The 27,877-nt window shown below is 36.4% G+C and overlaps 1 pseudogene; it reads left to right on the top strand.

The window, feature by feature from the left end:
* Window positions 1-738: 738 nt before the first annotated feature.
* LOC133704504 (DNA mismatch repair protein MSH6-like) lies at window positions 739-23,390 on the top strand (annotated as a pseudogene).
* The last annotated feature ends 4,487 nt before the right edge of the window (window positions 23,391-27,877 follow it).

Here is a 27,877-nt window from a genome sequence, read left to right as displayed (position 1 = left end):
CCCCTCTAAGACGACTAGTCAACAAAAAAGGGCAGGGATTTAGACAATTTTTTTTTGACAGATACACTCTTATTATAGAATCAAAAATTATAAACATTTGATTCGACAAATGCACTCTTATTATTATTTCATATAATTTATGGCTAAAATATATAGGTTTTATCTAATGAAGACAATAAAATACACAAAAATAATTAAATCTTCTCTTAGCTTCGTCTTTTCTCCCTTTTTTTTTTAGAATTTGAAACTGAGATGAATTTTCACTCCTTTTTTTGGAAAAGAAACTATCATTCATGTGGATTTAATCAAAGTGATTAGGCATTTAAACAGCTAGAAATGAATCTATTAATCAATAACTCAATTTTTCTTCATTTTTTCATTTTTAAACATCATTATTAGCATGCATGGGTGACAACTAATTAGTGGTGAGAGTAAAGGCTTGACTTTAGTGCAAACAAAGAGTAACATATTCCAAGCACTTGGTTCCCGTAACTTTTCTTTATGCTTTTAAATGTTTTTAAAAAATATTTTTTATTTGAAAAAATATTAAAAAGATATTTCTATATATTTTTAATATTTTTAATTTATTAATTTTAAAAATTATTTTATTTTTATATTTTTAAAACTAAAAGTTATTTTAAAAAACATTCTCCCTATCTCAGTCAACTCTTAGAAGTGCAACGAAGTAAGCTTTAAGCGCCAAACGCCCGCAATCAATGATCGCCCACATTCCCGCCAATTAACGAAGATCGAGAACGCTTGCCGGGGACCTCATTAAATTCCCGTCAGCGACATTCCAAATTATTATTATTACAGTGATGCCTGGAAGCCAAATTTAAAAAACTCCACTCTCCACCTTTTTCGTTCTTCATCTTCACAATCCATCTCATTTAGTTTGCTCGCTCTCTGTGTTCAGTCTCTACCTCTCTCGAAGCTGCAAAAAATAAAATAAAGATTGAAAAAATGGCACCGTCGCGTAAACAGAGCAACGGTAGATCACCAATAGTAAATCCACAGCGCCAAATAACTGCCTTCTTCTCCACGACGACGACGACTCCTTCTCCATCTCCTTCTCCCACGCTCTCTAAAAAAAAATCCCTAAATCCTATACTAAACCTAACCCTAGCCCTAGCTCTCGAACCCAAAGCCCTAGTTATAGCCCAACTACTCCTTAGCCACTCCAATCTAAGCCTAAAAACCTCCTACTAGTTATTGGACAAACTCCTTCATCGTCTCCTTCAACAATTGGAGTGTATGGCAAAGAGGTGGTGGAGAGGGAGGGTTAGGGTTTACTGGCCCCTGGATAAGAGCTGGTTCGAGGGTCGTGTCAAATCTTACGATGATGAATCGAAGAAGCATTTGATACAATATGATGATTCTGAAGAGGAATTGTTGGATTTGAGCAATGAGAAGATTGAGTGGGTAGAGCCATGTGTTTAAGAGGTTGCGCAGGGGTTCTTTGGGTTTTAGGAAGATTGTGCTTGAAGATGATGAGATGGAGAATGTCGAGGGCGATAATGGCGGTGCTGGTGGTGGTAGTGGTGGTGACGACTCGAGTGATGAAGATTGGGGAAAGAATGCGGAGAAGGGTGTTAGCGAGGAGGAGGACGTTGATTTGATGGATGAGGAAGAAGCGGATGATGGCAAGAAAGGAAAGAGAGGTGGGAAGGATTCGAGGAAAAGGAAAGCGAGTGCAGAAGGTGGAAAGTTGGATTTGGGAAAGAAGGGAAAGAGTGGTGGGGATGCGAGTACGGGAGGAGTCAGGGTTTCAGTTGTGGATCCTGTAAAGAACAAGGAGATCAAGTAATTGTTTTTCCTTCTCTATTTGTTTGGGATAAGGAGGGTTGTTGGAAGAAATTTATGTCATGGATTCATCACATTTTATTTAGAAAATCCTAAAAAGACGTACTGAAGTCAATAACAAAATGGGTATTGTTGGACAGGCTGGAAATACTGACTCGTTGGACATTACATGAGAGTTTCTTTATGATTCAAAGGGCTTCCTTTTCTTTGTAGTTTCTATCTGGATATGTTTGTCTCTGCAGTAGCATATCTTCATTTATGCTATGATCACGGTTACTGCCCAAGGATAATTATTTCGCTACAGTAAATGTTTGCTTCTATAAAATTTTTGAATAAAAGGAGCTAGAACAAGGTTTTACATTCCCATAAAAAGGGAAAAAATGACAATTAGGTCACGCATCGCTGTTGTTGAATTTGTGCATGTTTTACTGCAGTTGGAGTTTTTAATGGCTTTGAAAATGCCTTGATGACTGATGCATCAGAAAGATTTAGCACGCGTGAAGCTGAAAAGTTTCCATTTCTTGGACGGTAAGTTCTTATTGCAACAATGTGGTCCATATGCTCTAGTCTTCATTCATACCTTTGATCGTACATCATTTTGAAGAGAATGGAGAAACCATGCACTTCTTTCAGTGCATTGTTTGCCTGCGTTACTTTCATTTTTAACCCTTCTCACGCATGTGAATCTCATGTTTTAGGCCTACTGATGTACATCTTGATGTAGTGAGGTCAACCCAGCAAAATAATTAAGTAAATAAACAAAGAACACAGTAAATAGTTGATGAAGCTCCAACTGTTTGTTGTTTTGAATGAAGCATCACCCTTGATTGCTACTTGCCTTGATTCTGAAACAGAGAACGCAGGGATGCAAAGAGAAGGCGTCCTGGAGATGTGGATTATGATCCCAGGACTCTATACTTGCCCGCTGAGTTTGCAAAGAGTTTAACAGGTGGCCAGTTAGGGGCTTTCATACACTGATTGGTTTGAAACTATTTAAGGAGCTGTCTTCTTGAATTTCATTGTTTGTTATGTGCAGAGACAATGGTGGGAGTTTAAGTCAAAGCACATGGATAAGGTTTTGTTTTTCAAGGTATGTACATAAGTCAGATGGATTTCATACATTCATCAAATCTCTCTTTACTAGGTTCTGCCTAATAATAATTATATCATTTCTGCTGGTGCAGATGGGCAAATTTTGTGAGCTCTTTGAAATGGATGCCCATGTAGGAGCTAAAGAACTAGATTTGCAATATATGAAGGTAGGATTCATTAAGTGCTAACGATCACGAATACTATCTTTTGGACTGTGCTGTCTTTGTTGACTCTTTCTCAATGCAATCATTTAATCAGAAGGCATCAAAATTAGCCTGAGGCATTTGTCTTCTATTCTTGGTTACATATTTTGGAATTTATTTGTTTCTTTGGATTTTGACTCAAGTTATTATATGATTCCTTCTTGGATGCTTAGGGAGAACAACCTCACTGTGGCTTTCCAGAGAAGAACTTCTCTTTGAATGTGGAGAAATTGGCTAGAAAGGTTGGCCTGTACTTATTTTCTCCTTTTTTTATTTAGCCTCATTTGTTTCTCCAATGAAATTTAACAAGCTGCCTTGAAGAGCAGGGTTATCGAGTTCTTGTTGTAGAGCAGACAGAAACACCTGAACAGTTAGAGCTTCGTCGCAAAGAGAAAGGTTCTAAAGACAAGGTCTGAATTTATTTCACGTCCCTGAAATGATTTCAGTTTTTACCTGGGAGTTTCATCTTCCACTGTTATTCTGCATTTGATTGAGCGGACTGCTCTGTTATTTGTTGATGATCAACCTGCAGTCATTTTAGGACCATGTTTAAATCAGATTCAGAAATCACTTGAAACTTAGGCTAGATGTTAACACTAATCACATGTTGGATTACTTGTCTTAATAAAGTTTTTTACGATGTTTTAGGCATTCTCTTGTTAGTTTCTTTCATCCCAAGTTTCGACAATTATTTCCCATTTGTTTAGGTTGTAAAACGTGAAATATGTGCGGTGATTACAAAAGGAACACTAACTGAGGGGGAGTTGCTTACTGCAAATCCTGATGGTTCTTATTTAATGGCAGTGACTGAAAGTCACCAGAGTTTGGCAAACCAAGGTCTTGAGCGGATTTTTGGTGTTTGTGCTGTTGATGTCACTACTAGCAGAATCATTCTTGGACAGGTTTGTTGATTTTTATCAGATTCTATTGTGTATTAGTTGATGCGATTGTTTTTTGAGGCTTTGTTGATAATTCCATTGTGTCATCTGTTTTGCTAATATCTTTTACTGTCAACTCCCTTTTCAAGCTTGGAGATGATGCTGAATGCAGTTCATTGTGCTGTCTATTATCTGAGCTGAGGCCAGTAGAAATTGTAAAACCTGCTAAAATGCTTAGCTCCGAAACTGAGAGAGTAATGGTGAGACATACTAGAAATCCCTTGGTCAATGAGCTGGCTCCCCTCTCAGAATTCTGGGACGTGGAGAAAAATGTTCAGGAAGTCAAAACTATCTTACAAGCGTATTGGTGATCTTTCAGCTTCTGGACCCTTAAATAAAACAGATTTGGATACAACTAACCTTAATGTTGGAGAATATAGGCCAAGCTGCCTGCCCAGCATTTTGTCAGAGTTTGTCAATAAAGGAGAAAATGGAGGCCTTGCTCTCTCAGCTCTTGGAAGCGCTCTCTATTATCTAAAACAGGCATTTTTGGATGAGACATTGCTTAGATTTGCAAAATTTGATTCCCTTCCTTGCTCTAATTTCTGTGAGGTTGCTAAGAAACCATACATGATTCTTGATGCTGCTGCCCTGGAGAACCTTGAGATTTTTTAGAACAGCAGAAACGGAGACACTTCAGGGTAAGGGTGTCATATGCTCTTAAATATGCCATTTTTTTTTCTCTCTTGAAAATTGTTTGAGGTATTTTGTTATCTATGAAGGACGCTGTATGCGCAATTGAATCATTGTGTGACGGCATTTGGAAAGAGGTTGCTGAAACATGGCTAGCAAGACCATTATAGCATTTGGAATCAATTAAAGATCGCCAGGATGCTGTAGCAGGTCTGCGGGCAAGTTTGCAGTAGGTATTCATTTTCTAGCATGAGATGTTTTGCTGGGTGAACAATTCCAAAGCCTCTAATGCTTGAACTAAAAGTTACAGTTTATGGATTGATGATTTATTTTGAGGAAAGTGTCAATTAGCTATCATATGCCAGTTTTTCCATTTGAAAATTAACGGGCTGTGTATTAATGAAAAACCTAAAACAGTACTGTTGTTTTGATTCCCAGATAAATATGGGGCTCCTATCAATGGCATGGTTCATTGCCTTTTCTCTTTCCATTTTCTTGTTCCACGTTTTTCAAAAAAATGGATTTCTTAAGGTCTTCATTGTTGTTCGCAAAACTTGAAATCTCAGGCTTGCAGCTATGATGTTGCAGGTTCAAGGCTTGAGAGCAGCCACTTCTGGCAAAATTGCAGAAGGGCAGGACTGTTTTGAAATGGTCCCTTCAAAGTTTATACTTTGATGGGACCATAAATATCTTTTGGTTTTCAAAGTCCAAGGAGTATAGAGTGCTTTTCTCCATATGATTAAGTGCTCTCATAATTTTTCAAGTTTTATTTTTGAGCTGAATATTTTGATCTCTTCAATTTTCTGCCTGATAGTTGCATTTCTTTTATATTTTTCGTTCCCTAACCAGCTAATTGCTGTTTGAGTTTCCATTCTGATATCATAGCTAACTTTCAGGGGGTAAATCAACCCATGATGGTTGAATTTCAAAAGGTGTTGTCCGGGCTTCCAGACATTGAGCGGCTGCTTGCACGCATATTTTCTACCAGGTAAGGATAAGAAGGAATTAAGCATGCATCAAATGTATTTTTCTAGCATTATGCAAGTACTGAGCTTCATGTAAATATGTTTCTTGTGCATTATTTTTATTGAAAAACAGCGAAGCCAATGGAAGAAATGCAAATAGAGTAGTTTTACATGAGGATGCAGCAAAGAAGCAGCTTCAGGAGTTTATATCTGCTCTACGTGGCTGTGAATTAGTGGCCCAAGCATGTTCTTCGCTTGCTGTCATTTTGGAAAATGTGGAGTCTGGACGGTTGCATCATTTATTAACACCTGGTACTTTTCAGTTTGTTGTTCTTTTAATGTTTTTATAAGATTGTAGTTTGGCATCTTATTTTGTTATGTAATTGTAGGTAAAGATCTTCCAGACATCCTTCCAATTCTTAAACATTTTAAGAGTGCCTTTGATTGGGTAGAAGCCAACAATTCTGGACGTATAATACCTCATGAAGGTGTCGATGTGGAGTATGATTCTGCTTGTGAAAAAGTTAAAGAGGTTGAATCTAGTTTGGCTAGACACCTGAAGGAACAACAGAAATTACTAGGAGACACATCAGTAAGAACCTCTCCAGAAATATTAGTCTTCTCTTAATTTGTTTTAGTAAATAACATGTTCTCTCATTACATGACCTATTTTACAGATTACTTATGTCACAGTTGGAAAAGAGGCATACCTGTTAGAGGTTCCTGAACATCTGCGTGGTAGTATTCCTCAAGATTATGAGTTGCGTTCATCCAAAAAGGTAAGTGATGCATATTGAATGCTTGGTTTATGACACTTCTTGAAAAAATAGCAAGTGTCTGGCCAATTAATCAATGTGACAGGTGTAACATCATCTAATTTGTTGATTCTATCGTTAAAAACATTTGAAAAGTTATCACCATCTGTCATGTGGTGATGCAAATACTGTTGTGGTAGAATGCATTAACAAACATTGTGAACACATGCAAACATACGCAAATGAATTGATGCAAACATATGCAAATGAATTGTGTTTCTTGCTTTTTTAGCTTCCTTAAGAATGTGCTTGTCATTGTGCCATGGAATTGCAACAAAAGAACTTGGAATTTAAGTCGTTTATACTGCTTTTGCCTAATTTTTATCATGGTCATGTGAAATATTTAAAGAAAAGGCCTTGTAAACATGGTTTATAATATAAATAGATAGGGTCAGTATCAGCTAGCATGCCCATAAAAGCTGGCAGGTTCCAAATATGTGATTAGGTGTCAAAGAGTGTGAATGAGAATGATGGTGTATGCATGTATAATATCGACCTGATTTTACATTTATTTATTACAAACTACAATCCATGTTAACTGGGTCCCTTTTTTGTCGGACAAGGAAACATTGTGGCTGGGATCTTCACTTTGGCTATAGCAAATAGCTACTGGTCTTAGGAAATTTGGTTTTCCTTGTCACTATCTTGTTTAAATTCTTGTTCTACATGCTGCCTGGGACATGCAGGGCTTCTACAGGTATTGGACTCCAAGTATAAAGAAGTCCTTAGGAGAGCTCTCACAGGTTGAATCTGAAAAGGAGTCGGCGTTGAAGAGCATTTTGCAGAGGTTAATTGTGCGTTTTTGCAAGTACCATGACAAGTGGAGACAATTAGTTTCTGCAACTGCAGGTTTGTGCACCAACTTTATTCACGCAGAATAGGATCTTGATTATGAATGTGCATCTCTCTCTACACTACAGCATGTCTGTAGAAAGCTAACAAGAGCAAATTGTATTTCAAGTAGAATCCAAATTTTCTCTCTTTCAAACAAGCAGGCGCTCCCACTCCTTTGTGGGATGAAACTATTGTCATGGTATGATTTCAATTCATTTTCTTGACTGAAACTAGTCTCGCATGATGCAGAACTGGATGTTTTGATCAGTCTGGCAATTGCAAGTGACTATTTTGAAGGACCTGCATGTCGTCCAACCATCGTAGGTTCATCATTGTCAAGTGAAGTACAAGTACCATGCCTTTCTGCAAAACTATTAGGACACCCTGTTCTTAGGAGCGACTCTTTGGGAAAGGGTGCATTTGTCCCAAATGACATTAGTATTGGGGGTTCTGGTTGTGCCGGCTTTATCCTTCTCACTGGTCCTAACATGGGTGGAAAATCTACTCTTCTTCAGCAAGTTTGTTTGGCTGTGATTCTGGCCCAGGTAAATTATCTATCCTTCAAAATATATGTTTTGCCTGGTAACCATCCACATTCTCCATCTTTGATTTTTTTTCATAGATTGGAGCCGATGTCCCTGCTGAAAGCTTTGAGTTGTCTCCTGTTGACCGCATCTTTGTCAGAATGGGTGCAAAAGATCATATTATGGCAGGCCAGAGTACATTTTTGACAGAGCTTTCAGAAACTGCATTGATGCTGGTGAGTTTTCTTGGTAATTTTGAACCATTTCTTTTAAGAGAAAGGGTCATGGTCCCTATGACTGTCCCAGTCTATAGATGTGGCTGAATCGATGATGTATAGGAGGATGTTTGTGATTGTGAGTAAAGTGCCAAAGTTTATGCAGCTTTTCCAGGTTGTTAGCAAATCAGGTAAAGCGTCGGAATCAAGAACTGAAATAAGAACAGGCCAGAAACAAGACTATAGGAGAACCAATTAGAAATTAAATAAACCAAAGAGCAAATGATGAGCAGAGGCATTCACGATTAGAGAAAAATAAAGCCATAACGCAAAATCATCTACCCTTTCAACTCCCGTGCTAAACTATCACAAACTGCACGGGGAGTATTGTTGTCTTAAAATATTCTTACTGAAAAATCTCAACCATTGGATTTATAAGGTCCACTCATTCAATGCATGAAATTTTTAGAACTGCTTTTGAAAATGATAGACGTTAAGGTTAGCATTACTTCTGGGATAAATTGGTACAAGGACTCATTTTGCATGCATGCATAAATCTAATATTTAGAAGCAATGCAAAATTACAATGAAGATACATTAAAGGGATTAAAGATGCATTCTTTTTTGTTGAATGTTTCTGATGGTCTCCTCTAGCTGTTCCATATTGATTTTTTTGTTCACTCGACCATCTGTTCCAGCCTCCTTCATCTTCTTACCTTGACCTCCTGAGTTATCTGCTGAGAATGCTAAGATAGGGATGTGAACGCCATAAAACTTCTTCTCTTTTCTTATCTGTCTTGTTGCTTCACACCCATCCATTTTTGGCATCTGTTGAATACAAAATATTAAAACATGGTTAACGTAAACTTTACCATAAGATAAAATTATTTGCATGAACCAAGTTTAAGTGACAACATATTTTCCCATGATCTTCCATCCTGTATACTAGTTGCTAGTTGCAAGAACTAATAAATCATTTAGCTGTTAAAATTCGCCTCCATGGCCTTCTCCCCTCTTTATCTTCAAATAAAAACAAACTGACAGTATAATGTTTGGGGGAAAACATGAGGAAGGTTAGACAGCTACAATGCGAACTGCTTTATTTCGTGAGATTTGCAGAAAACTTCTTGTCAACCAACTAATTACTAGTCTGTTTTAAGTTTAATGTTGGGTGCTATTGTTGTTTGTTTTAAGAAAATAAAAGATAAGTAGGCATTTTCAGCGAAGAAAACAATTGATAACAACATGAAAGTAAAGAGATTCATATTCTTTACCTCGCAGTCCATTAATATGTAGTCATAAGGAAGCACAATAGAGTCGTTATGTTCCCTTTGGTTGTGTAGACCTATGCGAACTAGTTGGAAAGCTTCCTCCCCATTTTCACAAACCTCAATAGTTGCACCATGCCCTTGAAGAATGTGCCTGGTCACTTTGCGGGATATTTCATTATCATTGACGACCAAGAATTTCAACCCGCTTAAGGATTTGTCTTTGCTTAGATTACCACGTGCTTCTTGGATCTCTGATGATCTAACTTGTAGCTTTTCAGTTGGAGACTGTCTTGATTTGGATCTAACATGAGAATGATCTGGATCATCTAACAAAGGATTCTTCCTGTTTTTTTTATTTTTTGAGCTGCCTTCTACTTGTGAGTCCACTTGTTGAAATGAGTTTTCACAAGTTGATGGAACCTTTAACTTTGTTCCTTGTGAATGTGTTGATGAAGATGAACTAGGATCTTTAAGAGCATTTGTGGCTTGGATTGCACTTTCTCTCTTTGATCTGGAAATAAGTCCATGACCCCTTAATTCAGGTAGAAGTCGTATCACTTTATACAAGCGAGAACCATGAAATGGTTTCAACAAAATGTCATCCCTTGGATCGATCAAGTCTTGTTCAAAGCCTCTCAAATTGATACTTCGTGAAGTTTGTTGATACACGACGTCGGGCGACGGCTCCCGCTTTTTTTGTTTATTTAACAAAAAGGGTTTTTTTTCTCGATTGGGGGAAAACAAAGATTTTATTAGAGTCGCCATCTAGTAATTTGAGGGAACTAGAAATCCTAAATTAGACATTGGTCCCAGAGATACGAGTACGGGGTTAGTTATGATTAAGGGAAGATAGACACCACCCTTAAAATATCATTTCAATAGAAAGGTTACCCTTGTGTGTTTTTTTGTTTGATTCAAATGCGATTATATTTTGGGCTTATTTGTAAATTTTTTAAAATGATTAACGCCGGTCCCTAAAAATAGGAGACACGTTAAAAATGACATCAGTCTCTAAAAATTAGGAGACTCGTCTAAAATATTGACGTTAATGCTCTCAGTAAAGTAACCAATAGAGAAAGGTGCAGTGATTGTTGGGAAACTCAAACAAAGCTTATCTTAGAAAATGAGCGACATGGGTCGGCTTGAGTAGATTTGAAAGATGTGAATCAAAAGAGCTCACTAAAAATCAAGATCAAGATCCTCAAACAAGATGAATGGGGGACCTATGTTTCAAAAAAAGAAGTAAAATGCATTGCATATCATCTAACTCCACATGCATTGCATGATTGTTTTGCAGATATTTCATAAAACAATATCCCCACTGGGATCCAATGAGACTCACATGAATTGAAGTTCTTTTAAATCACATCAAATATGGCAATTCCACAAAAGCAAAATTCATAAATGAAGACAAGAAAGATGGATTTTTATTCATGGAAAAGGGGGTTTCCAAGTACAAATGTTAAACAGTGCGAGGACGATCAGGAATATTTTCATCTTGATGGTTAATCATGCCTCGAAATTCCTCAAATTGTTTATGCATACGCTTCATCTCTTCCTCGAACTCGAGGTGTCGTGTGTTAACATAGTTCCTCCAAAAGTCAACACGTGCATTCAGCTCTTGGTTTCTCCTCTCCAAGTTGTTTCTGTGACGTCTCTCATCACGGAGTCTATTCCTTAAATTCTCGATCTGATGTTGGAGATCAGGAACCTGAGTATTCAATTCAAGTCTTCTGGCATGAAGACGCTCTGCAACGTTCACCAAAGATGACGTAGCCCTGATACTAAGAGCAAGTGACTGATTCACTGCTTCAATATCGGTCCTAGCTGCCAACATTGTTTCATCACGGGGAAGGATCATGTCTCTAGCCACGACTATAGCAGTATCTTCATCATCCATTACAGTATCCTCTGACTTTTGGCGGGACTATGTTAACACACGACACCTCGAGTTCGAGGAAGAGATGGAGCGTATGCATAAACAATTTGAGGAATTTCGAGGTATGATTAACCATCAAGATGAAAATATCCCTGATCGTCCTCGCACTATTTAACATTTGTGTACTTGGAAGACGCGTTAAAAATGACATCAGTCCCTAAAAATTAGGAGACTTGTCTAAAATATGACGTTTTAACTCTAAAAAGGAGAATTACGTTTGGGTTACCAAAAGAAATAATGGACATAATCCATATTTGGTATTTACCTTTTTTGACATCGGTCCTTTTAAAAAAGAGACGTGTCGACTTTGGTTTTTGTATTTTTTTTACAACATGCAAGAAAATTTACAAGCATTTATATATATAAAATATCAAAAATACTAGTTGAAACCCAAAAAATTACCTGAGTGTCACTGTATAGGTAAAATACTGAAATACCCTCGAAGGTCTCCCAAAATTACGAAGATGCCACTGGCGGCGCGTGTGGCACACGCGCGGCTACTGTTGGCGGCGGGGAGATTTTCCGGCGAGATTTCTGGCCCACCGATGGTCGATCCTGGTAGATCTGATGTCTAGGATTCTGATGGTGGTGGTCTTGACGGTCGTTGATGGCTGATGAGTGAGAATCGACGACTTGAAGCTTCGGTGGCCGTCGACAATCACGGCCCTTTTCCGGCCAGATGAGGCGGTGCAAACGATGAAAACCACTGGGGTTTTTCTTTACAGCAGGGGAGAAACCTTTCTGTGGTGGTTCGGAGGCTGGAGACGGCCGGAAAGTGGAGATTGGATGGGAGAGAGAGCGTCGCCGACGAGAGGAGAGAGAGGCTCTGAGATGTGCTATGGTGTAAACGCGCGCACGGTGCACCGGTGCAGCTGAAGGCTGTGAATCGTTGGATTACCGTTGAGCTGATCCTGCGGCTGCGATTGGCTGGATCTGCAAGTTGATCGGACGGTCCGGATGGGTTGTGTGATCGGGTGTGTCGCGGTGTACCGAAAACTTGGTACACCGTGTGACGTGGTGCCACCGGATCTAAGGGAGAATTGTTTTAAGGGCTGAGATTTATTTGGGTTTTAATTGGGTGTGGTAAGCCCTATTGTATCTTATTAAATCAACGATTCAGATCTAAACACTATTAAATCTAACGGTTAGGATATATTTAGTATTTTTCATATTATTTTTTTAAAAAATCAATATCCTACTCTCGTGAAGAAATAGTAAAAAAACCTGGAATAGTAAAATCGCCATCTAACCCAATTTTGGATCCACCAAGATTTTCTCGAATGTTATTTTATTTCTATTATTATTTATAAAATCCAAATAAATTAAGAAAAATGAAAATTCAAAAATATATTTTTCTCGAGTCAACTGCATCTTTCCATCAAAACCGAGTCCACCGGGTCAATACGGGTCAAACCATGTCGACCAGGGTAAAAAAATGAGTTTCGGGCCGTTTCGGGTCAAAACTGTTATTTTTTTTGGTCAAAACCCGGTCCACCGGTTTTATATCATTTGAAAGTTTTTTTTTTTATGTTTCAACATAATTTTCGGTAATTAAAATTGATTTTTAGCGGTTAAGTCGGGTTTTTTCTAATACTGATTTGAGTTTTAATTTTACCTATATAAATATTTATTATTATATATAATAAAACAAAAATCAATAATTCAAAAGTAAATTTTTTCAACGGAGCAGTTTAATTATGCAAGTAGCAGTTATGTTAATATATTTTTTTATTTAAGGTAGATGGAAGGTGGATGTGATTTGTCCCCTACTCATTGGCTATAAATAGCCACGAGAGCGGGGAAGAAAAAAAAAAGAAAAAAAGGGAAAAGAAGAGAAAGAACGAGAAAAAAAGAAGAAGAGAAAGAACGAAAGAAAAAAAAAAAAGAAGAGAAAGAACTCTAGTGAAGAAAAACTAAAAAAAAATATAACAGAACTGTGAAACTGTTATATTTTTTTTAAGTTTTTCTTCACTAGAGTAGGATATTGTTTAAAAAAAAAACAATTTGAAAAATACCAAATATATCCTGACACATCTCAGCCTTTGAAATATTTCAAGATTTGATCCCGTTGCGCCACGTCATCTGGTGTACCGAGCTTTCGGTGCACCGCGCCACACCAGATCAAAGCTGCGCTCATCCAGACCGTCCGATCAATCTTTTTAAAACAATATCCTACTCTCGTGAAGAAAAACTAAAAAAAATATAACAGTTTCACAGTTCTTTCTCTTCTTTCTTTTTTTTTCTTTCGTTCTTTCTCTTCTTTTTTTTTTCTCGTTCTTTCTTTTCTTTTCCTCTTTTTTTTCTTTTCCTTTCTTCCCCGCTCTCATGGCTATTTATAGCCAATGAGTAGGGGACAAATCACATCCACCTTCCATCTACCTTAAAAAAAAAATATATTAACATAACTGCTACTTGCATAATTAAACTGCTCTGTTGAAAAAATTTACTTTTGAATTATTGATTTTTATTTTATTATATATAATAATAAATATTTATATAGGTAAAATTAAAACTCAAATCAGTATTAGAAAAAGCTCGACTTAACCGCTAAAAATCAATTTTAATTACCGAAAATTATGTTGAAACATAAAAAAAAAACTTTCAAATGATATAAAACCGGTGGATCGGGTTTTGACCAAAAAAATAACAGTTTTGACCCAAAACGGCATGAAACTCATTTTTTATCCTGGTCGACATGGTTTGACCCGTATTGATCCGGTGAACTCAGTTTTGGTAAAAAATGACGGTTTTGACCCGAAACTCATTTTTTACCCTGGTCGACATGGTTTGACCCGTATTGACCCGGTGGACTCGATTTTGGGAACAAATGATGGTTTTGACCCGAAACGGCCCGAAACTTATTTTTTTACACTGGTCGACATGGTTTGACCCGTATTAACCCGGTGGACTCGGTTTTGATGGAAAGATGCGGTTGACTCGAGAAAAATATATTTTTGAATTTTCATTTTTCTTAATTTATTTGGATTTTATAAATAATAATAGAAATAAAATAACATTCGAGAAAATCTTGGTGGATCCAAAATTGGGTTACAACAAAGTTGATTTATCTAGCCAAACAACCTTGCAGCAACTGCTAGAAAGGTCTCTTTTAAATTCAGCAACGACTCTACAAAGTTCCTGAAATGGTCCAGCACCAGTGTCGCGGGGCGCGCGACGTCGCGGCGATCGTCCACCCTCAGGTGTGGATAATGGGGGGTGTATATATATATCTGGTAAATATATGGAGACAAGGAATTCGTTGTCTCTTAGCAGTAAAAAAATGGTGTGGGAGTCGTCACCTAGTATTTTGGTCACTAGGAACCCTAACTGGTCTCAAAGATCGGGCACGGGGACTGGTTGCGTAAAGGGAAGGTATTAGCACCCCAAATACGCCCTACCTAAGGTAAGCTGCTTTGTTTATTTGTCTGATAAATTCAAGGTCTCGTTGTGTTTTCTAGTTGTTGGTTCTTCTATGGTTCAAGAAAAGTCCTCCTCAATAAGGAGGTCCTTATCTTATCGGGTAAAACCTAACCGTTTTAATGTCTATATAAAAAAAACCATATTTATTATCAGGAAAACGTTTTGTGTATAAATTCATAATCCCATATCTGAAAATAAAACAAAAAGATTTTTTTAGAATTTTTGAAATATTGGCCTAGTTCTCATAGCTTGAATAAACCGGTTATTAAAGCCAAAATGCATGCTAATACATATATTGTTTTTGAAATTTTCTTTTGTTGTATGAAAATATGATGCTATAATATTTATATATATATTGGAGAGACTAGGCCGTATTTTAAAACAAAATATTTTTTAATTATGTATATATTTTTTTTGATGTTTTGACGCAAATCGGGTATTTTAATACTGAGTTGATATTCTTACGGTATAAAAACACAACCAAATATTAATTCACTTTGATAAAAATATGCAGAAAAATCAACAATATTTTTAAAGATATTTAGGAAATTTTTGGAAAGCAAAAGACATTTTTTGTTGAAAATCTTTGACGCTTTGACGAAAACCGGGTATTTTAATACCGGATTTGTATCTTTACAGTATAAAAATACAAACCAATATTGGTCAAAATACAATAATAAAATTACAGAAAAAAACATTTTTTAAATAATTTTTTTGCAGAATTTTCTTAAATTTTTTCCATATATATATATATATATAAATAATACAAAAATATAATATATATAATATTAAATGGGCTGGGCTGGTCCGACCCAACCCACTGGACTGGGCCGGACTCAGCCCCAAAGATATTGGGCCGATTTCGGCCTAAAATGGATTGGGCCGATCTCGGCCCGAACAATTATCCTCTTCTGGGCCAGGACCGGCCCAGAAGAGATGGATGGGCCAGGATCCGCCTGGCCCAGCTGCCTAAAACGGGCGGAGGGAATTAATTTCCCCCCACCCCTGCATGCAGAACGCTATTCGTTCTGCATGCAGAGAAGGAAAAGAAACACCGGAGATATAAGGGAAGAGAAGTCACCTGGAGGGGCTGTGGCGGAGCGTTGCTGGTCTGTCGTCTTCGCTGGCGGTGCTGCGGCGGCTCCAGGCGGCGCTGCGGCTGTTCCAAACTTCCGGCAGTGCTACTGTTCCTTTTCCAGCCTTCTACCCGTTTCCAGCTTTCCCCTCTCCTTTCGGTTCTTCTCCCTTTCGGTTCGTCCTCTCTTCCCTCTGGTTCCCTCTATTCTTTCTCTTTTTTTTTCTTCCTGCCTTTTTCTTCTCTCCTCTGTTTTTTCTTTCCTCTGTTTTTTTCGTTCTTCTTCCTCTCTGTTTTTTCTTTCTCCCTCTTTCGGGTCTCTTCTCTCTCGGTTTCCCCCTCTTTTCTTTTTTTTTCTTTTCTCTTCCTTCTCCCCCCTTCATCTCAGTCCTTGGGCTCTATTTATAGAGGCTAAGGGTGCTGCCTTTTACAGCTCTCATGGGAGTAGTCGGCTGGTCGGCCATTGGGCGCGACTGCCAAGGTTCGGTGGGTGGTGCGCGGTGGGTGGTCGGCCATTGTGTTCGGTCGGTGGGCTCCAGGCGAGAGAGAGAGAGGCCGGCCAAAAAATGCAAAAAAAAAGCAACCTTTTTCCTTCTTCCCCGCTGCCTGTTCGGGGGGGAAGAAGAAAGATGAACAGTGTCGTTCAAAACGACACCGTTCTGCTCTTTCCTTTTCTTTTTTTTTTTAATATATGAAACGGCGTCGTTTTGGAGAAAACACGCCGTTTCATTTAAATGTGGCGCCAGAACGCGCCAAAGTCCAAATCAGCCCTCAATCATCTTTTGTCCCTTCAATTGCATCCCTGCCGAATTCGAATCCCGTCCCTATATTTGGCCGTGTTTTTCACTTTGGTCCTTGACCTCTGAATTATGCAATTAAGCCCTTAATTGATCAAATAACTTTTAATTTCTTCAATTAGGCCCCTGAATCAATTAATTCCAACCCCCCTACTTGCGCGCCTTCTCCAATTTGGTCCCTGATTTCGGATTTCTTCAATTAAGTCCCTAATTGGCCCTTAAACTTCAATATTTATGCAATTAAGCCCCTGATTTGACCTAATAAATTCCTAAAAAAAATATTTTGGTCCCAGAACTTAAATTTCTTCCAATTAAAGCCCAAATTGACTTAAAAATCAATTTTTTTTGCAATCAAATCCCCTATAAAATCATTTAAAAATCCAATTAAATCCATAAACATCCAAATTTAGGCTTTTCTCCTCAAATTTCAAATTTTCTTTCTCAACAGGGCTCTCCTCCTTCAAGAATATACTGTCAAAAATCCAATCTTTGTATTGAACAATTTTCCGACCATTTTCTGAGCGTTTTTGCCTCATGTTATTTTTCTTAACCTCCTTTGGCTATATATATATATATATATATATATATATATATATTTTGTGGGGGACCCAAAAATGGGTAACAACAACCAGCATCAATCACAAGCAATACAAAGCCTGATGCACCTCTAAGATTACTACTTCTACTTGCGGATGGTTTTTGATTTATCCCGTCCATGGAACTTAAAGGCACATCCTTCATTGATCTAGAGTTAAAATGGTCACTTCTTGAGCCCAAATCAGATTTTCCTGAAGAACCATGTGGTGAAACATTCTGCCTGGCTTTTATCCTCCTTAGGGTAGAGTGAAGATGCTTCCATTGCTTCACAGATGATACTTTTATCCCCAAACCATCTATATATTTCTGTGAACTTCTTAGCCGCTCTTCATTTTGAATCAGCAGAACATGGGATCCTTCAATCTTGGGACTAGAACCAAGTATAGACAGCCTAGGACTAGGGGTGCGAATCACTAGGCCTGGAGAATGAGTTTGAATAGGCAGCATTGAATAGTTAAGTTCACCATCAGGCATAGAATCCCCTTCAATCTCAACTTCAACATTTTTTATATATGCTGAAGGTATCTCGCATATGTCAAGGAAAACATTGAACTTGAAGCAAGTTCCCTTCTCGCCATTCTCTTTATTCACGATTCCTATTTCTCCTCCCATTAGACGCACCTGGTGAAAATTATTTAACAAAGGTTGATCGAAGAAATATAATCAAAAGTAGAAACAAGAATGGAACATGTTTTGAGGATTTAAACAGGCTTTGGTACTTAATGTGCTATAGAAAAACAACTAGATAATCTGTGCAAAAGTTGAGTACGTACTAAAGATTGAACGATGCCAAGTCCTAAGCCAGTTCCTCCTTGTCCAAGAGCTGTTTCTTTGACTTGAACAAAATTCTCAAACACTGATTTTTGTTGTTCTCTCGGAATTCCTTTACCTGTATCATTCACCTCAAATACAAATTCAATGGAGCTTTGTTTTTGCTTCACTTCATCAAATTCTTTTTTGTTCTTGGAAAAAAGGCATGAAAAACATCTCCACAAACCATTCTGATTGGAAGCGATTATCTTGTTCTCTAAATTGGGTTTTTGAGTCCAGGCTCGAACTAATACATGCCCCTCAAATGTAAACTTAACAGCATTGCTAAGTAAATTGCACAGGACTTGCTTTAGTTTTACCTTGTCGCCTTTCACTCTAGAATGTTTGAGAATGGAACCATCATAGGGGTCAAGCACCACATCTACACCTTTTTTCATGCCCACAGGATGATACAAATCAACTGCATCTTCAAGAAGCTTGGCTAAATCAAATTCTTCTTCTTCAAGTTGCATTTTGCCGGCTTCAATTTTGCTGGTATCAAGAATAGAATTCAACAAACCTGTATAGGTAAGGAATTTAAATTATTAAAGAGAAGATTCTATACAAAAAACTATAATTCTAATGTGCTAAAAAGATCAGTCCATATATAAGCTTACCTACTAGGTCCTTTGTGCAACCATCCATTTGTTGTAAATTTGTGTCGAACTCGGAACCTGCACGCACTTCTGCATGGCATATCTCTATCAAACCAGTAATGCCTGCTAAAGCCGCTCGAATGTCATGGCTAGCACTAGCAAATGCAAGACTCTTATTCATGCTCTTTCGTTCTGCTTGTTGCGTTGCTTCCATTTGCTTTATTAGTGCTGAACACAAGTGGATTTCCCTTCCTGCAGCCCTAACCACTAGCAATATGAAACTAACAATCGAAATGAAAATCGCAACAGTCATTATTATGAATAAAATGAGGGATATTTTGATGCTCCTGTTAACACTGCTCGCTAGTTGATTGTATGGGAAAGCCAACGCATATACCTGCAATCCAAATTTTCATAAATTGTATGGATTCAGAAAGCAGTTATCAATAAAATTCAAATTAATCTATGAGCTAATCTTGCATGAATGATTTTTAAGCAACAACGACATGTGAAAGACTCGGATTTTATGATCTCTAAATGAAAACACAACAATATAGCACAACAAAGTATGGAAAGTGACTAGAAAATAACTCGTGACTAAAAACTTGTTCAGAGACTCAATGCTAAGATGCATACTTTCAAGAATGATACATACCGATTGCACTCCTATAATTTCAACCTGGGAGCAGAAAACTCTGTACTTTGCTTCCCCAAGGTACAACACTGAATCTTCTAGTTTGCCATTGTTCGGCATGCATGAAACATTTCCAACGTGATCAATTTGATCACCATTCAGTTTTGTCATGTATAGAGAAATTGAATTTTCCTTTATCACAGTTTGAGTGTTAGGCAGTCCTCCTATAAGAACTTTGCCGGATTGGGTAGCCAAGTACAAGCTCCCACCATAAAGTTCTACGTTGTTGAAGAAACTAGTTAATGCTTTAGCTGAAAACCCTAAAGAGAGGTCTCCTTGTCTATGTAAACTAACTGTGTTAAGGAATAGAGGATCTTGAGCACCGTTCCATCCACTCTCAAATGATGCATACCCTTGACTACTATTTAATGCTTGCTCAATCCAACTTGCATTAGTTGTAATGAAAAGAAGGGTTTTAACTGCATCTCCATATACTTTTCCTGTGTCTGAATCTACAGGTTGTCTATACCAAGAAAAGTTCCTCGCATTTGAAGCTATAGAGTTAGAGTACATAGCAAACACTTGGTTTCCTTCATAATAGTATGAGAAGAAAAGACCTCCCAGTCCAATATATGAAATCTGTGATATGAAAGGAATTATTGGAAATGCTTGAAACAATGAGGGAGCTACCTGCAAACAAAAGGAGAAGAAAAAAAATTGAACTTAGCACTCTTAATGGTAAATTACCCCTCTTTGTATAGCATATTATTATTACAAATACTAATAACTTCTAAAGTATATGAATTGAGTATGGACACAAACCTTATTCTCGACATCGTATGATGAGAGTATGCTTCCATTGATGGAGGAACTCATAACTCTTGCTAAATTTATTGCAGATGAATTTATAGGGTGCAATAATTTAGCTATGTTCTCAATTTCAGACACCAATCCAGATTGAACAACATGGGCGTTGAAATCCATGTGCTTCTGCATATGTTTGATCATATTATACCACCATGGTACCACTAAACAAGGGAGTAGCACAACTCCAATTGCCTGCATTTAAGTTTGTACAAACCTTGAGTGCAATTCCATTTGCAGTGGAATAAAAGAAAAGGAACATAACAATTATTAAAGAAATATTAGATGAAAACCCATTTTAGAATAGGTGATTATCATCGAAGAAATTAAATATTTTCATCAGTATATTTTAGGCATGCAGTAATAAGCTACGTTGAAAATCAAACAAGTAATAAGAGAATTTTGCGTGCAAGTACATAGTTTTATTAAAATAAGCGAGTGTAGTACCAGAATGATGAAGATGAGAACAGGTCTTGACGCTATCAATGAGCTGAGCTTCATTGGATTTTGTAGATGTATTCAAACAAGGCCAAAATGAACTCTCTGCATCCATGAAAACCATAGAGAATCAAATCAATAATATTTCCACAAATATAGTGGCTAGACAGTTTGAGACTATGATGTCAATGCTTTAAGGGATGGGTGAAAAAAGGCTTTTGATGTTAGACACATTTTCCATTGCAATGAGAGCTTTTCCTGCCACTAAGGACAGGAAAAAGGCTATTGGTGTTTTTGAGTTAATGAAGAATCACAAATATAGAGTGGGTGTCGAGACCATTAATGCTCTGCTTGATAGTCTTGGGAGGGCCAAGCTTGGAAAAGAAGCTCAGGCACTATTTGGGAAGTTGGAAGGTAGGTTTATGCCAAATTTTAGGACATATACTGTATTACTTAATGGATGGTGCGGGGTGAAAAATTTAATGGAGGCAGGGAGGATTTGGAACGAGATGCTTGATGAGGGTTTTAAGCCTGATATTGTCACCAATACTATTATGCTTGAAGGGTTGTTAAGGAGTAAAAAGAGGTCTGATGTAATCAAGTTCTTTGAGGTCATGAAAGCCAAGGGCCCATCACCTAATGTTCGGAGCTATACAATTTTGATCCAGGATCTATGCAAGCAAACTAAGATGAAAGAGGCAGTTGGATATTTTTATGAGATGATTGATTTTGGTTTTCATCCTGATGCTGCAGTTTACACATGTTTGATGACAGGGTATGGGAATGATAAGAGGATGGACAAGGTTTATGAATTGTTGAAGGAGATGAAAGAAAAGGGTTGTCCACCTGATGGGAAAACTTATAATGCTCTTATCAAGTTGATGACCGGCCAGAGAATGCCAGGTGATGCAGTGAGGATATACAAGAAGATGATTCAAAATGGAATTGAACCTTTAAAATATGATCATGAAATCTTACTTTCAAATAAAAAACTATGAAATGGAGAAGAAAATATGACAAGAGAATAGAGCAGCAGAAGATGGTGGAGAATTAATTCTCTCTTATTGATAAATAAAATGAGACGTAAGCACACACAATACAAATTGTGCAGGATGTAACTATATATAAGAAAAAGTGTAACTATTGACTTTCCATACCTGATGGGAAAACTTATAATGCCCTTATCAAGTTGATGACCAGCCAGAGAATGTCAGATGATGTAGTGAGGATATATAAGAAGATGATTCAAAATGGAATTGAACCTTCAATCCACTCTTACAATATGATCATGAAATCTTACTTTCAAATAAGAAACTATGAAATGGAGAAGAAAATATGACAGGCGAAGAGAAGAGAATAGAATAGAGCAGCAGAAGATGGTGGAGAATTAATTCTCTCTTATTGATAAATAAAATAAGATGTAAGCACACATAATACAACTTGTGCAGGATGTAACTATATATATATAAGAAAAGGAGTAACTATTGACTTTCCATAGTTGTATTTGTTTCTATAGTTACAGGATTTCTTCATTATGGAGGCTGATTTGCATTCAGCTAGTTTCCATGTATGGTGGGTTGCCATTCTGGAGTGTAGTAGCCATTGGAGTAGGATTTCTTGATTATGAAGGTTGATTTGTCTCTAATTTGCTTTCAACTGTAATTTTCATGTATGGTGGGTTGCCATTCTAGAGTGTAGTATCAAGGTTTGGTTAGAGGATGCTGTGATGCTGTTGCTACAGTGGTGCTGGTTTGTGTTGTATAATTTTGTATTCATTACGTCCCACATTTCTTGTTTTAATTCTTATTTTAGTAATTTTTCAAGAGATATGTTACTTGTCTTTAATGCAATATAAATTGGTCCAGTTTTTATTGGTACTATACTTTCCTTCTTTATGATTTTTCTTCTATTAAGCATTAGATCTCTTCTTTCCTGTAGCGAATAAAACTATTGTGTTTCTCTGCCATTTTCCAGTGTTGTTGCTGAGGTTTGCATTGATTTAATTAAAGGTAAAACAAATCATTTAAAGTGAATTTCCTGGGTCACTTTTGAAAGAAAGTGGAGGCTGCATGGGCTGAATTCATGGCTGACGTGGGTATGGGTGAATATTTAGTGAAATCCTCCTGAATATCTGAACCATGTACCATTTTTGCTGCAGAAGTTAGTTTTCAAGATTGAGGCCACAGCTATAATCACTAATGAATCATATAATCTAAAATTTCTGAGGCAAATAATTGATTTGTTTCAGATGACTGGTTGTGGAAGGTCCATGATGTTACAACTTAAAGTACAAATTTTTAGGGGCGGCCAGCTAGCATTGGAGTCCAAGGTTCTGTCACACTCGTTATGACATTTGATTCACCAGAGGTAAAACTTACCCCCAGCTGCTATTTTTTTGTCTGGCGTTTTAACTGCGATTAGTTTGTTGATCTGACAACTTTGTAGAATTTAATTTCAGGCTGAACAGTGTAACAAAGACATATACCGACAGGCCGGGGCTATTACTTTTCCACAAAACTTGTTTTAAGCAGTTTAATTTGGTCCTGAAGTGCCTCGAAATTCGAGTTGGGCGTTTGGTGTTGAATGCAAATTCCGTTACCCTCTTGTTTTGATATTAATTTCGATTGATCTCTAGGATTGATTTGTGACGTTACCTGGTTTGCTTGATGACGATCAAGTATTGGATCTGATAAATTATTGATGTGGTTCTTGCAAAGGAATCAGCGGGGTAAATTTGGACTAGTATGCTCATGTAGCAACTGCTGGTTATTGGTTTTGTGTGGTCTAATTACTATCAGTTTTACTGTTAAACAGAGGACCTCATTTTCTGAACTATGCTTGATTACTTCTGCAAAGTATACTCAATGGCTTGCCTGGATGAGATATTTTGGATTGAGTCCTTTATGCAGCATTGAGATATTCAGTGATGAGTCTGATATATTTACTTGCGATATATTTAGTTGCTGTTCCTCCGGAGGTGCTTCATGATGCTAAACTCGGAGATCATCAGTTGGTCTACTCTGTTTTGTTATGGGCTTGCAAACATTTCACTTGATCCGCACTGCTTTCTGGTATGATTGAGGGCCAATGCTTGGTTTGATTGAGTGCTTTCGTCTGAGATTGTTGACTCTAATGTCTGGTGTGATCAGATGCCAGTGTTTTGACGATTTTATTGCAGGCCTCCACCAGCGTTGCCTCCATGCTTTGATTTGGAGTTATAATTCTAGTGTAGTTATTTTGACTCTTCATTGTTGAGTTACCAAGCTAATGGTGTTATTCTCATTGCCCGCCCTTATCATCACTCAAGACTTCTAGGATTTCTCTTAACAATATTGACTCTGATTTGCCCAGATGAAAGGAACTTTCCTTTAGGAAATTATAAAAAAAATAATTAAAAGCGTCTGCCTTTCTCTGAAAGCTTCTTCAAACATTTCCACGAGAGAAGCCCTATATGAATCATTTGATGAAAGTCAGGCGCACCAGGTATGACGAGTTTCTTAGAATGTAAGCACCACGGATGCAAGTGTGATTCCAGTGGTCGAATGCGGCTGTTTGAAGAGGGATTTTGTTTTCGACGTCGTTTTTGTTTCCTTTGCTGGTGGTCTTTCGCTGCCTTTGTGATTCCTGTTATGGACGTTTTCCATAAACATCACTTTTTTCAAGTTTCCACTGTTGTCCGATGATTAGTTGGTCTGTCTGAGTTCCTTGTACACCCATTAGTTTCTGCTGTTGTTCTGTCTGAGTCCCTTGTACTATCGTTATTTTGATCAACCTTTTCCTTGTAGGTTTGAGATTCCAAAAATCATTATTAAAATAAGAGATTTCAAAGATGACACAATAAAGTTGGATACTGTGTTTTCATTGAGATTTCAGAGCATGCATTAATGGAGTTGCTCTTTTCAAGACACATTCAGGTATGGGAGAAAAAAAGCCACATTCAGCGTGCTTCGCTACACTGTATAAAATTCGTTCATCTGGATGTAATTCACGTTCACCGAAAGAGTTTACATGAATTGACTTCATATTGATACTCAAGTCGTCATTTTTTCCCACGATACTAAGATTTGTCATGTCAGGTTCGCATCTCCCTAGAAATGGAAGGCATCATCATCATCATGTTCAAGGTGAGGTCCTGAACCTGAACCCTCCAAAACAAGTAATCGCCCCCATTGTAACGGGCCTGGATATCAAATTATCAAAGCAAACATAAATCTCGACACTCACTAACACCCTGAACAGGGGACACTTTGCTTTGCTTCTTGAAGTGCAGGATTGCTACCCTTTGAAGCTTTGCTTTTGAGCACTACAGTGTCTAATAAATAAAATTTATTTGACAGGATTGCTACCCTAGCTCCCTCAGTTAGTCTCCCAAATAAAAAAACTTGGCATCAACAATAAACAGTATAGACTACAGTAAGTATTGACATAATAAGATACTATAATTCGTAAGTTGAAAGCTGTGCAGCAAATTTTGTGCTGGTTAAGCTTCGGAAAGGAATGAATTTTCTGAAATTGTTGATTAGGAGTGTTTCAACCAGAGGATATAGGGGAAAATATGGGGAACATAGCAAGTGAGATAAAAATTAACCTCCTAATACAGAGGGCTATTTACATCCTGAAATCAATGCTCAAACTCAACCATTTGAAAGAACACCATAAATAAGATTTATTTGTAGCCAAGCAAACAGCAAATAAAATTGGGTTAAACTTCAAATGAAAAGGAGAAACATCTGAATCTCCAGTCAGGAGAAGTGTATGCCAGCCATATTTTTTCATCATTGTTTAGTGATGAAAAAACAAGAAAAAAAATATTTTTTTTCATCATCCATGAAAACATAAAAAATCAAATTAATAATATTTTCACTTAATTAGGTTGATTAACGTTATTCATAATTAGAAGAATATATATATTTTTCATAAAAACTGTATGTAAGAGGATTTAAATCATATCTGGTTGATATTCAAATATACATGGTACTTAACGTTTCTACTTCCTTTCTTATTAAATCATTTTGCTTCTAAATCCTCATTTTCGAAGAAGAAAAAACAGGAAAAAAAATATATTTTCCCCTTATAGTTAGTGTTTAAAGACTTATATAATGCTAGATAATAAGGAAACGATTATCTTTTAAAATATTTTTATTATAAAATACATCAAAATAAAAAAATATTTTTGATATTAATACATTAAAACATAAAAAAAAATTAAAATATTTTTTTAAAATATTTTTAAAAAGTAAAAATAAAGAGTTTGTTAAGTAATGATATTGTGATGTTTATAAAGTATTTTTCTTTATCTTTTTTTTATATATATATATAGAGAAGGGGATCGTTATTACTTATTTTAGAGACTCTTGCCCGGTATAAATCGTGTTTTGTGATTTGGATATTAAATGCAATGATTTTGTGAGTAAATTGCTAGGTATAGTTTTTCTTAAAATTACTTTAAGTGAAAATATTATTGATGGTACAAGAATAGAAGAATTTTACCTTGAACCACCACTTTAATGGTACAAGAAAAGAAGAATTTTAATTATTTGGACACTTTAAATAGCTAACATAAAAAAGCCCAACAATTCTTGAGATAAAAATCTAAGAGCGTGTTTGGCAGTGTGGTTGCGGGTGCTTTTCAAATAGCTTTTCGTGCCGAAATGCATGCCAATGATGTTTTTTTATTTTTTAAAAATCATTTTTGACATCAGCACATCAAAACGATCCAAAAAGTACAAACTGCACTCGTTTTTAGCAACAAAAAAAAAATTCAAATTTTAACAAAACGCAGGTACAAACGCAGTACCAAACGTTCCCTAAGTCACCAGACGTTATCGGAACCTCTGCCACCCTATGTATTCAATAATCTTTCTTGTGTAAGTGTGTATTTGGCCTTATAATGATTTTTATTGTTATATAGTTTTTGAAAAAAAATAGTAGGTATAATAAAATTATAAAATATATTTTTTATAATTAATATTTTAAGATATAGTTTTTGGTAAAATTTAAATTAAATTATAGTATATGTTAATTAACTAAATAATAGTCGGTGCAGAAAATTAGTTACATAAAATTATTTGTATGCCTTTAACTAGAGGAAGAAAATAAAAATTAACTTCTCACTTAATAAAAAATTGATTATCTTATATACATCATTCATCGTATACCAAAACAGGAGAATTATATATATATATACACACACGCGTGCGCGTACACACGTCTAGAAACATTTTTATTATAATTTAGCATGGCAACGGATATTTAAAAATCATATAAAATTCACACACATGTATTGATAATTAAAGGAATTCAAGAAATTAATAACAAAATGCATGTTTTTAATTAAGACAGAAAAAAAGGTATATGCTTGATTTTCTTTTTATCTTTTCTTTCTCATTCTACCGCTTCTCTCCAAACAAACAAAAAAGAAGGAAAACCATGTTTTTCTATTCAACACTACAGGAACAAAGCTCTCTATAAATTAACTATGAGTATTCTCTTAGGAATAACTCGGAATATTATTCTTAAAAACTAATGAAAAAATCTTTGAATATTTTTCTCCATATAAATATACATAAACATGGTTTTCTGAAGTAATAAATCATCAATAAAAATAATTAAAGAAAAATATCTACGTACTTCAAATAGTGTTATAAAATCTCAACTATCCTTAATTTTCAGTCTTCTACGAACGTATATAGACGATTCAAACGTTAAATATATTTTTTATATGATATAGAGGGACAGAGAAGATCGACTACGAGCGTGTTTGACAGTGTGGTTGCGGGTGCTTTTCAAATAATTTTTCGTGCCAAAATGCATGCCAACGATGTTTTTTTATTTTTTAAAAATCATTTTTGATATCAGCACATCAAACCGATCCAAAACGTACAAATAATATTAAATTTTAACAAAAAAAAAACAAAAAATTTTCAAATTTTTTGAAAACACGGCCGCAGCCGCGTTTCCAAACGGTGCCTACGTACTCCACACATGGACGGAAAACACAAGGAAAACAGTACAAAAAAAAACGTAGAGAAAGATATTAGTTTTGAGAGAGAAAAGGAGAGGACTTGCTTTGACAGCGCTGCAAAAGAGGGAATATGGACACAGAGAGAAACCATGTTTGGAAAAGCGGTTTAACCCGTGTTTTTAAAAAATTTAAATTTTTTTTTGTTAAAATTTAATATAATTTATATGTTTTGGATTGTCTTGATGTGCTGATGTTAAAAATAATTTTTAAAAAATAAAAAAACATTATTAACATGTATTTTAACACGAAAAGTTATTTAAAAAGCATCCACAACCACATTGCCAAACAAACTAAAAGTCAAGTGCCTGACTCTAACTCTCTGTCAATGTCTTCCTCGTTTGAAGCAGAAAACGTCACTCTCTATCTGTGTTTTTTCCTTGTGTTTGGCAG

The sequence above is a fragment of the Populus nigra genome, chromosome 10 (genome assembly GCF_951802175.1).
Source record: "Populus nigra chromosome 10, ddPopNigr1.1, whole genome shotgun sequence".
Classification (NCBI taxonomy): Eukaryota; Viridiplantae; Streptophyta; class Magnoliopsida; order Malpighiales; family Salicaceae; genus Populus; species Populus nigra.
This window is presented reverse-complemented; position numbering and strand designations above follow the sequence as displayed.